Source organism: Lonchura striata, chromosome 3 (assembly GCF_050655825.1).
Source record: "Lonchura striata isolate lonStrDom1 chromosome 3, ASM5065582v1, whole genome shotgun sequence".
NCBI lineage: Eukaryota > Metazoa > Chordata > Aves > Passeriformes > Estrildidae > Lonchura > Lonchura striata.
Window position 1 is genome coordinate 13,499,679 of NC_140705.1, and position 15,184 is coordinate 13,514,862.

Sequence of the window (15,184 nt, forward strand, 5' to 3'; positions counted from 1 at the left end):
TGTTCGCTCTCAAACAATAACATTTAGCCCCCAAAATGCTGTAAGGATTTTACACTCTGCCTTTGAAAATCTGCAGGGGAAATACTAATGTTGGATTTGCAGATTTAAACCCTATTTATGGCAAACAAATCCAGCAACTTATTATTCTCAGAATGAGGAGGTCATACCCTCATGTTCCATCTGCTCTTAGTTGCACTCATTCCTTTTGCTAGGGAGCCAATTACACTTACATGACCCAAGAAAATAAACCAGAAAAACTATAGAAAGCTTTCTTTTTGGTTACAATGGAATTGTAGCCTTTAGGAAAAGGATTTCACATTCAAGATGATGAGAGGAGGTGAGGTGCTGAAACAGTGAGCTATTGAGTCAGCTGCTCCCTGGATCAGGTCTTTTTACACTGCAGTATATCATGGCTGCATTATTTTCACGGAAGTATTTAATTAATTATATATATTTATTACATTAATCACATCCATGAAAGTGTAAATGAAATCCTTTCATGCTCTCAGATCTAAATGCCCAATTTTGAGATGTTGGGACTTGTGTCTTCCTATTCAGGTGTCACAATCCTGAGTTTTTTCTGCCATTTGTACCAAAAAAACCTTTTGATAAAGTATGTGCTGAAAGAGATATTTCTTTTCTGTGAGGTATAACTTAAAAAGCTGATGTCAAAATTTGTTTCTTTTGCTTCTTTTTGAGATATCAACCCAAATCAACTGGTAGCTAACTCTTCCTCCTGGGTTGTGGAGGAGTCCTTCATTCAGCTGAAGTCCTGTTACTCTATGTACCATAACCAGCAGCCTTTCTGTGCTGGGTCACAGAACAACCTCTCTGCCTGCTTGTTAGTGTTCATTGTATGTGGATTTTAGTATTTTTTCTATATGTTGTTGTTTTAAAGGTTTCAAATATTTGACAGCAGCTAAGTGTAGCATCAGAGGATCCAAAATGTGGTTTAAAATTTATAGGCATACTATAAATAAGTATTGCTTATAATATGGAGATGATTAATAAAATTAAAAAAGCAGAGAGACGTAATTTGGGATAAAAAAAGAAATTAGAGGGATTTCAGATAGAACTGTTCCTTGTGGGGCTTTGGCAGCAATGACAAAGTGATAGCTGGGAAAAAGGAGGAAGAAAAACAATCACATAATTATTATTATATTTATCACACAAAAAAAATTTAGCAATTTCTTCTCTTTGTAGATAGTGTTTCCTTAAATTTTTCAAAAATTTAAAGAAAAAAAAATGTATTGTTAGTGATATGGGAATAGGGTAAATCTTTATCTCTCATAACTCAGAAAAGTCAAAGTCTGTAAGCAAGAATTCAGCTAATGTCCAGTGTTTGTTTTGTACTTGTAAGTCACTATGTTCCTGAACAGCAGCATTAATTAAAGAGAAAGCCAAGTAAAGAATTTTTAAGCCAAATGACAATTGGAGAAACAGGCCAGCTTACAGGGTTTCACAACCTTCTTAAATCTTTTGTATTCTCAGTGCCTCCTTGTAAAAGCCCTGCACATATTCACACACTACAACCTTAGACACATCGAAGACAGTGAACAGTGTCAGTCTTCCCATCCATGAGCATTTGCCTGACTAGCAGATGAATTCAATATGACAAGGGTCAGTGTTTTTTTTCAGATCCTGTCAACAGCAATTTAAAATCAGTGAAGCTGGTTAACATTTTTATTTCCTGAGGTAGCCAAAATTATGTCTGTCATCTAGAATGTCTTTAACCTTGAAGTCTGACAAGTGAACCCCTGTACTTTTGATGGCCTAATTAGCAACCTGTTCAGAATGCCCAAAGTGACTCTTAGGATGAAAGGTTAACATCGTGTTTGCTTTCTTTCAGCCTCTTCAGGAAAACTTAAGGAAATCTTTATTTTATCAGGTATTTTTGCATAATCAATTAATCACATGCTCTGACATTGTGATTTAAAATGTCACCCAAATGGTCTGAAAATTATATTTGTAAATACTAAACAGCAGTTGGTTATGAAATTAGATGAAATGTCAGGAAACATTGCCTGAAGTTTTTTTTCTTAATGAATTCCTTGACAGTGTTAAAGTCATTGACAGGCAGTAAGCAAAGTACTTTGCAGAAACCAAATATAGTCAAACTAGAATCAGGTAGATAGGAACTGGCCTGGGCATGCTTAGAAGTTCATCTATTTACTTTCTGCTTATATCTAATGACAAATGATATAATAGTTTGAGGGAAGGGACCTTAAAGATTATTTAGTCCAACCCCCTGTCATGGGCAAAGACACCTAGAATGGGTTGCTCAGAGCTTCATCCAAGCTGACCTTGAACACTTCCAGGTGTGAGGATCCCCAGTTCTTCTGGGCATCTTGTTCCAGGGCGTCACCACCCTCCCCGTAAAGAATTTCTTCCTTATATCTAATCTGAAACTTCTCTCCTTCAGTTTGAAGTCATTCCCCCTTGTCCTGCCCCTACAAGGTAAAAAGGTCCTTGCCACCCTTCTTGTAGGCTCCCTTCAGGTACTGGAAGGCTGCAATTATATCACCCTGATGTCTTAATTTTTCCAGGCTGAAAAATCTTAATTCTCTCAGCCTTTCCTCAGAGTAGACATGCTCCATCCCTCAAATCATTATGGTGACCTCCTCTGAACTCACTCCAACAGGTCCATGTCCTTCCCATGCTGGGGACCCAGGGCTGGGTGCAGCACTGCAGGTGGGCTCTCACTGGGGCAGAGCAGAGGGGCAGAATCCCCTCCCTCCCCTGCTGCCCACGCTGCTTTGGATGCATCCCAGGACACGTTTGTCATTCTGGGCTGCAAGGGCACATGACTGGGTCATGTCCAGCCTCTCACCCACAGCACCCCCAAGTCCTTCTCAGACAGGCTGCTCTGGATCTCTTTATCCCCCAGCCTGGATTGGTACTGGGGGCTTCTGTGCCCCAGCTGCAGACTGCACTTGGTCTTGTTGAATCTCATGAGATTCCCATGGGACCAGCCATCAAGCTTGTCCAGGTCCCTCTGGATGGCATCCATCCTTCAGGTGTGTCAACAGCACCACTCAGCTTGGTGCCGTCGGTAAATTTGTTGAGGGGGCACTCACCTTCATCTACATCATCACTGAAGGTATTAAACACTGGTCTCAGTAGGGATCCCTGAGGGACAGCACCTGTTATTGATGTTTACTGGGACTCTGAACTGTTGACTGCCCTCTGGATCTGATCTTCCAACCACTTTCTTTTCCATTTAATCATCCATCCATACTATATTTAGTGGATAATGTAATCTTCATGGATTGCTACCTAAAGACATTGACAGTACAGCTCTAATATCTACTGCATATAATGTACATAATGTGAACAGTAGGGAAAGAAACATACAAATATAAAATGCACAGAAGAGAAAATAGAAGACAAATAAAAATAAAAAGACAGAAAAGTAATTTCAAACAACAGGATTAAGGTCCTGTCATCAACTGCTATTGAATATAACTTGTACAACTACAGACCTGCAGAGTTATATCTCTCTTTTAACTTTAACTCTCCATATTCATATGATTTTGTCCATCTAATGAAAAGTTTGGTAGAAAGAGTAAAAATAATATTAAATGTATTCATATTAGTGAATATAATTTGCTAAAAAGAAAAAAATCAGTAAATAAAGTTGCTCTGCTATTTCCAAAATTATATCAATATAGAATTATACCCTCCTAATAAATTCCATAAGCATGACATGGAAAATAAGTTTAAGTTTTGAGATTAGATTGTGATACCACATATAAGAAATTATCCACATGCATGTAATGGGTCAGGCAGAAATGCCAGATGCAGAAGAGTCATGGTGAGAAAACTGGATTGAGGGCAGATGTGAACATATGTATAAAGGAAAAAAAAACACTGAAAGTGCATGGAGGAAATAAAAAAATGTAACTATAATATAGGCAAATGTTGGTCTGGGTTAGAGGTAGAAGGGTCATGCTGTGTCTGGTCCTATTTCTCTTCCCTTTCTCTTCAGAAATGATGATAATTTGGAGAAAAACTGAATAGGAACTATTCCAGCAGCAAGCAGGATTAAGCAAGCATAAATTGCATAGTTTCACTGAAATTAATGGACCTATCTGAGGCTTTTATCCGGGCCAATGAATAGAAACACGAGAAGACTTTGACAGCTGACAAGGGTGTTAGAATGAGTCTGGTTTCTTTTATAAAAGGAAAATAGTAATGAGCTTGAACTCTGAATACCTATCTGATACAAAGAAATGTGATATTTTCTAGTTTGTCAGTCTTCAAAAATAGACTGCAAGAACACTGAAAATAATGTGTCTACATTGTCAGGTTTCTGGTTTAGTGATTAGTTATTAAAAAACTTTTAAAAATCTGAAAGCAGCACCTGTCAGTTCTTGGTCTCCCTCTCTCTATCAGCATAAAAAATTGTGTGTGCATTTAAAATTTTCAAATGACAAAGGCAACAATAGCATTAACTGCATAAAACATATTTTAAATTTCATTTATATGGAATTGTCCAATTACTGCTGCTTATAATAATATATCTTTTTATATTTTTTCCTGTATGCTAAAGACCGTCACTTCATAAGTCATGTATTCTCAATGTAATTTCTTTCTTATCTTAGTGACAGGGACAATACTAGACGCATATTAATTTCATTTAATCAGAAAACACATCTAATTTCTGCATGGCCTGATATCTGTTCTTCCACCCATTCTCATGGAACTGGATGACCAGTTTCACCAAAGGGTTTTCCTCTTCTTCTCTTCCTAGAATGAATTCTTGGACACAGAATTCCAGCTCCTCCATGAAGGTGGGAAAAAACATTTCTTCTTCTAGAGTGGTTTTGAACACCAGAATGCTCCAACCATGTTCCCAAATTACCCAAGCTTTCTTGGATCAACTGCTGTTCAAATGTAGTACACTCAGAAAGAAAATAGTTTTAATTCCCACTTAATAAAGCAATCAAATATAGCTCCTCTTGAATGAAACAAGAAATGCACAGGTTATGATTTCTAGGTGAAAACTGCTCAAACATTAAACTTCATGAGGCAAACCCACTCCCATAATAATTTCAATTATGAGAGCTCAGTTCAATTTCATATGTGGAATTTCTAGGCCATACAAAATATAATTATGTTTAGTAATGTATTTACATGAATACCACCTAGATTAATAAATTTCAAGTGAATCCTGTCTGCAGATTTTTAAGAGATGGATACTTATAGAAATAATTTTATTGTCATAATTTTCACTACTCATATTTAATATAAATTGTCCACTTATTCTGCAACATTCTTGCTAAAATTGTATCTCTTAGAAATAGGTTATCCATTTTTTTTCTGCACTATCTTCACAAATCATGCACACAGAAAAAAAAAAAAAAAAGCTGGTTGCTAAATAAACTCACAAATAAATGTTAATGTTTCCAGTCCCTTTACTTATAACTCCTTGCTTCCAGCATATTTTTTCAGCTTTGCAGGGAAAAATTTCCAGATATTATTTGGAATAGATTATATATAGATTCATGTGACTCTGGTTGGCTTTTTCTGTGCTGGATATACTCCCAGATTTTTAATTCATGTACAACTCAATTTGTCATTACTCTTACATGGTGAGATAAGAAGTAGATGCATTAGGGATGCTGGTTGAGTAAGATGCCTTAGAAGGAAACTAATAGATGTGATAATGTGCATACAAAACTATCAGCAAGGCAAACGTTTATAGGATACAGCAGTGGTGAAATGGAAAGATAAGGAAAGACAAGTAACATTAGAACAGAATGATAGTGAAACACTATTCCATAAGATCATGCAAAAACATACTGTCACGCGAAAAATCATATAAAACCTTTGAGCTAGAAAGCAACAGCATTTGATGATGTTATTGTGTTGGCAATATAGGCACTCAGCACAAAAAAATTATCCATAATATAGGTATGTTAAATAGATATTTAGTAGATATTAACCAAGCTAGAAAGATCTTGGTTCCTTATCAGAGTTATATTTTTCCCTAGTTTCTGTAGTGAATTTCTACCTGGATTTTAATCATTCTAGAGCATGATCAACTGATTTTATTGCATGAACTATTTTCTCCTGCAGTGGAATGGAGAAGATAAACTTTTCAAAATGCAATAGGAAGGTCACTTCTCTTTATTCAGGATCAGATAAAACTGCCTTAACACCCAGCTCTGAATAATAATTTCAAAACCATTCCATTACTGAACTGCTTTCAAGAAAATTCTGGATTCTAAATATATATCCTTGTAAATTTTAAATATATGCCAAATGAATCTATAGAAAAATGTGTGAATTTTTAGCAAAATAATATGCCCTTGGTTATCCAGACCAAAACAGTTTTGACCCATCCCCTGAAGGTGAGGGTAACTGAGGATCTTGTTAATAGACCCCTTAGGGCAGATAAGAGTGAAACAACACTGAATGATGATGTTTGTATCCACTGAGGTGGATAGATAGATAGATAGATAGATAGATAGATAGATAGATAGATAGATAGATAAGGTTCATTAAAAACATTTTTCCTGCAATGGAAAGAGGTATGTAGTCTTTTTGGATATCATTATCAATAGCAATATAATAACATAAAAGTAGAAAGATATCACCACCCATGGGCCCAGTGGCAAGATTTGATTGTTGTAATTTCATTGTCTGCTGGTTGAAGTGATGGTGGCCTCATGATCCCTCAGGGGTGGAGAAAACCCACGAAGCACAAATTTCATATGCTCAGGGTCGGATCGAATGCCCAGGTGTGGGAGGGATCTTTGATAGTTTATGACACCTTCTGGACATGATAGCTCTTTCACACCCAGAGTAGTTTTGCTGGTTATGACCCATCAGAAGGAATGAATATCTTCAGGCCTATGTGTGAATGTCTAGAAGCCTTCCCTGAAGGGAAGTCAGTTGTGTAGGAGACAACACTGATGTGATAAAAGTCATTATTCCACGTTGACAGGATCTGCCTCTTCACATATTTTGGCTCAAATACCAGCAACTAACCTCCAGTGGTGGTTGCAGGATCCCTCTGCACCTGGGCTTTTACCTTGCACATCATCAGCAAAACACCCTCTTTTTTGCAAATGGCCAATTATTTGAGTCATTAACCCTTAACATTTCAGTCTCTCACACTGTCAGTGCATCAAAAGCAAAAAGCTGTATCTCATCTATCACAATGTCAGAATGTGTCTCTGAGCTAGAACTGTGGTCAGCACAAAAGTTAGCCTGACTAATTCTCCTACTGATGCTCATAAATTATTACTTCCTTGTAGGGGTGGGATACAAAAGGCACCAAGGGATCTTAAGGCATGAAAAATCTATTATGATTCTAAATCATAGTCAAAAATCCATGTAATGTCAAAATACTCTTCTAAATTAGAGGCCACAGATGGAAGAACTTGTAATTGATTGTCTGTCAGAGTTGAAATTAAGATACAGTTTAATTACATTCTTACAGCAAATATGAAGACAAGAAATGTTGCAAAAATCTGTAATTCTGAAGAAAAGGTTGCTATCAAAAAACATATTTAAAAAATGGAGGTACTTATTGTTCTACTAGTGATGTTCTAATCATTTCAGCTATATAGGTAGACATAAAGAAACACTACATGTCCAGTCTGCAGTGCAATTTTCAGGGGGCAATTTTGGGGCTTGCTAACTGCTTCTGACCAAAGGGTGCTAACAGAGCTCATAGGCACTAGAAATTGCTAAGGTTAAAATTGACTAGATCTTACAGAAACTTTAGAAAGGAGTCTTACATGAACAAAAGTGAACAAATAACACTTGGATGTAAATACACTATTTTTTTTCCTTAACAAATTTGAATAACTGTAATTAACTCCTCATTGCTTTTTAATGTCACAAATGCTGCCTCCATCATGGAGAGGTGCCTATATTTCAAGTAAAGTAGCTGAACAGCTTGAGATAGATTAAAGTAATGGGTTTTCAGTCTTTAACTCCAAGACAAATAGATAGGTTTTAGCACTGAAAGCAAAATAAACACAGCGGCCTCCAGGAGATTGTTTCAATGTTCTCTGACTTGTTTTGGAAATATTTTCACCCTCTCTTAAAAATGGTCCTGTAAGATTTGAAAATTTTGTGTTCAAATAAAAAATTAATTGAAGTCAACAGAGGAACCCTTGGAAGTTCCTCCATCACCAATGAGAGGACCTGAAAAGGCAGTAGGGTGGGGCCCGGGACCCTTCTTACATTGTCTGTCTGCAGCCTTGATTGCAGTCAAGATAAAACTCAGGCTTTGTGTGTGATGTGAACACTGAAGCCCAGAATCAAGAAATCAATTATATCTGAGTATTTATTTGCTAAAACCATATCAGGAAACAACAGATTCCAAGTACAACATGTTTAGCGCAAGTGAAGCTAATGTCCCCACTCTTCTGTGAAACCATGCTGTCCTGTTCAAGCTGGCTGCTATTGGTTAACAGCAATTATGGAGGTATTTAAAATCATTAGCCTGTTAATGTTGTTTAGGAACATGAATTGGTGGTGGTGGGCTTGGCAGTGCAGGGTTAATGGCTGGACTTGATGATTCTTTAAGTCTTTTCTAACAAAAGCGATTCTGTTATTGTATGATTCTGTGATTCTGTGATCAGGCATAGGGTGAGAGGGAGTTTGTTTATCCAGGCCAAAACCCTGGATAAACCAAAACCAGCCATTTTTGATTAGCAGTTCAGTGATCAGGAAAACCACATACCACTCCTTATCCCTGCATCTTGATTTTTTCATAACCAGGGTAGATGATGTCCAAGGCCATGAACATTGTCTGGAATACAGTCAGAAGAAATGTTTTAATGTGAATTTGAATGTTTAAAATGTGGATGTTAAGAGAGGTTTGCTGTTGAGAGAAGTCTTGGACTCCAGTTTAACAGACGGTGTATCCCATCAAGAAAGTGGTGTATCCCATTCAGCAAGTGGTTAAACAAACCTGTGGAGAAGTAAAAAAGAAATTAATTTACATGAACTTTAATGTAACTTGCACCACAAAGGTTTGATCCAGCTCTTCTCAAAAGTCTTTAATGAGATGGTTTAAAATTACTGAATTGTGATAAAACAGTAATGTCTTTTTGTGTGCCTACACAGAGATACATATATGCACAGCAGAAATAATACACACACACGCACACACACACACACACACACACACACACACACATATATATATATAAAATATTTAGTAAGATAAATACTGTCAGAAAAGAGTTAACATGCTGACCTTTATATTTCCAATCATATAATTTTGTCTAATTACAGAATTTGTCACTTTACCAATGTCTTGGTTTGACAAGACAGGAGTCTGTGAAGGAGGGCAAAAGTCTCCTGTGCAATGGAGAAGGTAAACCCCCTCCCTCCGAATTACTAGGATTTTTAAATTAAAAGGCTCTCAGGCAAAGATATGGGAATGGGAGTAACAATTCTTTACTAGGAGAAAACTAGATAACAATTTAAAAAAAGGCAAATGCAATCAGTACAAACAAAACTAGTGATAAAGTCCACAACCTGAGGATTCGGGGTGTTGGTAGCAGTCCGGTTGAAATGATAGCTGCAGTGGCTGATGAATTGCAGCTGCAGTGGTGATCTTTAGAAGGGTATAGTTTTCTCTGAAGATCTGGTGGCAGTTGGGCCGGTCTTCCTCTGTGCCGGGGCCGCCTCCGAGCTCTGCTGTCGCCGCCTCACCGCGCTCCCGCCGCTTCCCTGGGAATCCCGCCAAAGGAGCTGCTTCTCTGGGAAATCCCGCAAAGAGAGAGCTGCTCTGTCCCCCAAAAGGTACCCCTTTATACAATAAAAGAGTGCTTGGCTTCCCCCTCTGGGTGGAGCATCTCACAATGGGATGGTGTTACGTTACCAGGCCTGCAGTGAGTCAGTCAATGGCCCATTAACAAACCATTACCTCTTCGAGCAAACCATTGTTCTTGGAAAAGATAACAAACTTGCCCAACCTCCAACAGATGGCAAATGGAATACAAGTTTATCTCTTTTCTTGTAGAGGTAACCTGTCACGGTTTATAATGTGAGAAACTAACATAGCTGTAAAGTTGAATATGACTCCTGTATTCAATCTCCTGAATACTTGCTGTTTCTTTTCAGGCATCTGTTATTGTATCATAGTTATTTAATTTTTTTAAAAACAGCAGTATTTTCAATGTAAATACAAATCAATTAAAGTATATTTAATTGGAAAAGAAAACCTACATAGACCTTGAAAGACAGTAAAGTGATTGTTTTTTTGGTTGAGAATGTAAAAGTCATAACAACCATTATGTACACTAAGGTAATAAAACAATTGAAACAACAGCTACTAGGGCTAAGATAAGAATTAATCTAGGAAAAAATCTATTTAATAGTTTGATTTTGGATTCCAAAATACTTGAGATTGGAATGATTAGAAATAAATAATAAAAAAAGGTCTTTTACTATTGTAGCTTAAAGAATGCAGACTTTCTTGAGGACAAAGAAATGTGCAGAAAAAAAAGTTCCAGAAACTGTACACTGGGAATGCATTTACTCAAAGAAATAACTATTTTATAATCACCTGTAATGCTAATGAAAAGCTGGTATTATATCAGTAGTTCATAGAAATTATAGCAATAGTTCATATTTGACAATTTCCCAACTAGCCAAAAAATGGGTAAGACATTTCAATAGATAGATACATTACAGCTACAGATGACGTAGCAAGATCAAAATTTGGTTTTCCTGTTTAAGGTCTTGTGCTTAATATAAAGGAATGATAATGGATCATTTTGGTACCAAATGAACCATTTGATAAATTTCCTCTTTTACAGTCTAGACTGTATATAAAATCAGTATTTTGAGCTGTTTTATCAGCCTGATGCAAGTGCAAACTCACAATCCCTCTTAAGGTTGTAGCAACAACACAGCTTTGTACATTTGGCTTCTTTATGTGACTGTTGCAAAGTGTCAGTTTTACCAGTCTCAAGATATGACCGTAATAAGCAGGACACAATTTGATCTTTTATTTAGATTATCAACACTATGGGGAGGGATGATTTTTTCCACTAGAATGAGTTAGGAAAACACAAACTGCCTGAGGCTGTTAAAACTGATAATAAACATTGATCTGCTGCTAAAATGAATTTAGGAAAGATCACAAATGAAGAAGGGGAAAAGAGATTTAAGAATATAACTATAATATTAAAATATATGAAAGACATTCTTACAGAATTGATAGTACAAATATGTCTTTATATCCACCAATGGTAGACGTGCATAATAATAGTAATAAAAAAGTCTAAAGTAACTCAAAATACTTGATATGGGTCAGAAAATTATCATTATACATATTACCGATGGAGATTGTACAATTTGTATTAGACCTTATTTTGAACAGGCATCTTCAGGCAATACCAGACAAAAGCATTCTGTTAGACTATGTCTGGACATATTTGGTTATGTCCTTGACCAGGGATACAGACCAAATCATCTCCTGAAGGTACTTTGAAACCTGTACTTCTATTCTTTCTTTGTTCAATTAATTGTTTCTATTCCTAAAAATGACAGCTTGTGTATAAATTGTGAAGTGAACTGGAACATCTATTAATATTTTCTGAAAAAATCTTTTGAGGAAGAAATATTATCTAAAATTTTGTCTACTTTTACAAGACAAAAAAAAAAAAAAAAAAAGAGAAGATTAATCATCTGTGCTGGTAGCTCTCACTTTAGTAACATTCAGTATTGCACTGAGACTATTTTTTCCCCTTGCAGAAATAGTTCTTGTGCTAGATTCTGGATTTTTCACTTGTCTTTTAATTCTTGTTTACAGTAAGCTTTAAATTACTTTTTCCATAGTATTGCTGTCCATTATTACTGATTGCATTTGTAGAGGAAATAAAGAATTCTAGGCCTTTGCTTTTCATATTCCTCAATAACATACTGTATTGAATGTTTTATGCTTTACATTCAAAAAATAATGATTGAACTAGTTTTAGTATTGGCAATATAAAAAAAAAATGTTAATCGTGCTAGAAAGCAAGGTGATTTTCCTTTGGTCTGAGTAACAGTAATTATTTCTGCTTGAAATACATTCAAGGCAGCTGAATTGTTTAGACTTTGGTTTTTTCTCTTCTACTTATGGTGTTTTTTGATTTTTTGTTTTTAAATCAGTTGCAGACAGCCAAACCATAGGCTTATGGCTATCCCTTAAAGACACACAAACAGATACGATGAAATTAAAATAACACCCTTTAGCAGAATGGAAGACATAGTGTTAACAAAACTAGCTCATGAATACATTTTATAGCTCTATGGGGTTCTCCATAAAACAACAAAATTGGTTTAAAAAATTTCATCAATGAGGAAAAGAGAAAAGCCTGGATTCCTCTTGTTAGTAATTAGAAAAAGCCCAATAAAACTACTATCTCTGCATAATCATAGCTCAGTTTTCGCAAGAAGTATCCTTGGTATTTGAATTAGTAATAGATTGACTGATCTAAGGAAACTTTTTGAGCTTTTTGCCAGTGTGCTGTACCATTCTAGTCATTAGTGCTTTGCTTAGAAAATGAAATGTTAAAATGGTTTGCATGATTATGGTTTCATCTAATATTTCTGTCATGCCAGTGCTGTATTTTAGCACTGCATTGCTTTGCAGTGAGAACTGCCCATAACTAAGTGAATTTTGGTACTGAAAACTTGATGCTGAATTGAGCTTCCTTCTTGCAAGACCCAGAATGTTCATCAGAAGGACACATCTGACCCTAAGGCCAACAGCCAGTGCAAGAAAAATGTTCTCTATTCAAGGGAAGGCCCTCCAGTCTGAAATAAAGTGCAGAGAAATAGATACTCATTTAAGTCGGTTTTTGTAGAATGATGCTGAGGACATCAAAGCTATGACATATATTGTGAGAGTGTGCAAGGGCAGTTGAAGATTCAGAGGCTCCTAGGGTAGGATAGAGACCAGCAACTGTAGAGAGGAGCAATGAGAATTAATATATATCCACTCTACTGCTTCAAGAAATTCCACATAGCTCTGAATTCTGTCAAAAAAATCAGCCACTATTTTGGCACTGAAGAATTCTAATTTTCTAAAGCAGAGTGTTTTCTAAAGGAATGTTAGGCCTACACATGGACGTATATGGATTTGCAAGAAAAAAAAAGAAGTGTTTGAGTTCTTATATCTGTTTTTCCTTATCCTTGGGTAATGAAAATTGATTATTTTGGGATGGAAAAGTAAGTGACAAGTATAAATTTGAACTGATAACTTTAACAGAAAAATAATAATAAAAAAAGTCATATGGTCTATTTTTCTAACAAAAACAAATTGTTTATTCCATAAAATTACTGAGTTCTAAACATTTGTTTCCAGATATACATTTGTTTCTCCTGTTTGCTATTAGATTATCTTAAAAAAATAAAAGTAGGTTTAGAATCAACATTCTCAATTTGAAAATCTAATTTATGCTACTTTGTTTAAATTAAAGGCCATATATCTTTCTGAAGATGCTCATTAGTTTCCCCACATCCCTAATTCCTTGAACTAATGTAGTTTTTTCTTAATGTTTTTATTTGGATTACAGTAAGAAAATGTTGTCCATTTTTCCCAACAATCCCTGAATTAAAAAAAAAAAAAAACTTGACTCTGACCTATCTGTGTTCACATAATTCCCTTGATCATGTCTAAGCATCTCACAAATTTAATGGCAATTACCTCCTTAACACCTTGCAGGAAGGCACTCTTTCTTAAACATTGTGTAGTAATTTATGGTCCTGTCTTAGAAATAATTATGATAAATTTTAAAATAGCAGTATCTACCTAGAAATGTGTTGATCTCTGGCTTGTCTAGTATAGAAACCCAGTGCAGTTATTCAGAATACAGAAGGCAGTTTCTGGTTCTGTATAAATTGAGTAGATGCAATCACCCTTGTGAAAAACTGCTGTCCACATTTTGCTGATTGGGAAGAGTTATAAACAGAAGCCAAAAAAATAGGAATAGATCACAGAAAAATCCTGCTATGAAGCCAAACCACTTGTCTTAACCTTAGGCTATGGATTTAATCAGCAGATTTACTTGTCTCTAACAAAGATCTCTGTGCTGAGGCTGTTTTTTCTGAAACTGATGGCAATCTGTGTTTGCAGTCACTTATATGCATAAGTTACATCTACAGAAATACTTCTTGTTAAAAAAAAAAAAAAAAGCAAAACCCTAGATAGATGTTGTAATAATATAGGGTTTAATAATCTATGGAAATAAGAATTTATTTGATTTTGCACAATTGTAAAATGATAATGAGAAGTTCACAAGGTTTTTTATTTATATATATTGGTCTTCAATTTCAACATATTGCATATTTTTCATTTACGCAGTTTTTTAATCTTTAATTTTATTTGGTTTTCTAGATTAAATAGTTAAGTCACACCTCAGAGGACAATTGAGCCTCTATTATACATTGATTTTGAGAAATCACTTACAACTGCATTACTTGTTCCAGATATAACACAGGACCTATATAACACAGGTGCACATAAATAAATGTAATGGCAGAAGTGCACACTTGAGTGGTTAGGCAGCATGAATCAGAGGCAAGTTACACAGCTCTAGTGACTCCAAAGTATTCAGATGCAAGTTATAAAGGATTCAAAGGGCTAAATTATTTCTACAGATAAGTTTGTAATATTTGGATATCCCTGAGATATGGTAAGCAACTGCTCTGCTCTGAAATATATGCCTGAGATAGTTACCAGGACTTTAGATTAAGATCTCACTAGACTTTTTGCTTTCTGTCACCTATATTTTCAGTTCCATCTCTCAACTACTGACTTTTTTGTACTTTGGTCACCATCAATAATACTCTTAGGACATGATTATGTCCATCTTATCTTTCTTAATTGTTATGGAATTGGTGAGGATACACAGAAAACTACCTGCAACTCTATTGATAAAAGACATCTTGCTGCCAGAAATATACTAGAGTAGTTTCAGTAACATTTTTAGAAATTTGGGCACATATCTCATAATTTTAATTAAATGTTGAACTTTTTGATATATCAGGTTAATTGAATTTCCTATTTTAACTCTTTTTTGTTATAATTTATTACATACATTTTCTATCTCCTCTCTTATTTATGTCCTAACTAAAATGGAGAATAGCAATGTTACACTGTTCTTTCATGTGTCATATGAAAAATAAAAAAAAACCCCATAACTACATGTAATGGTTT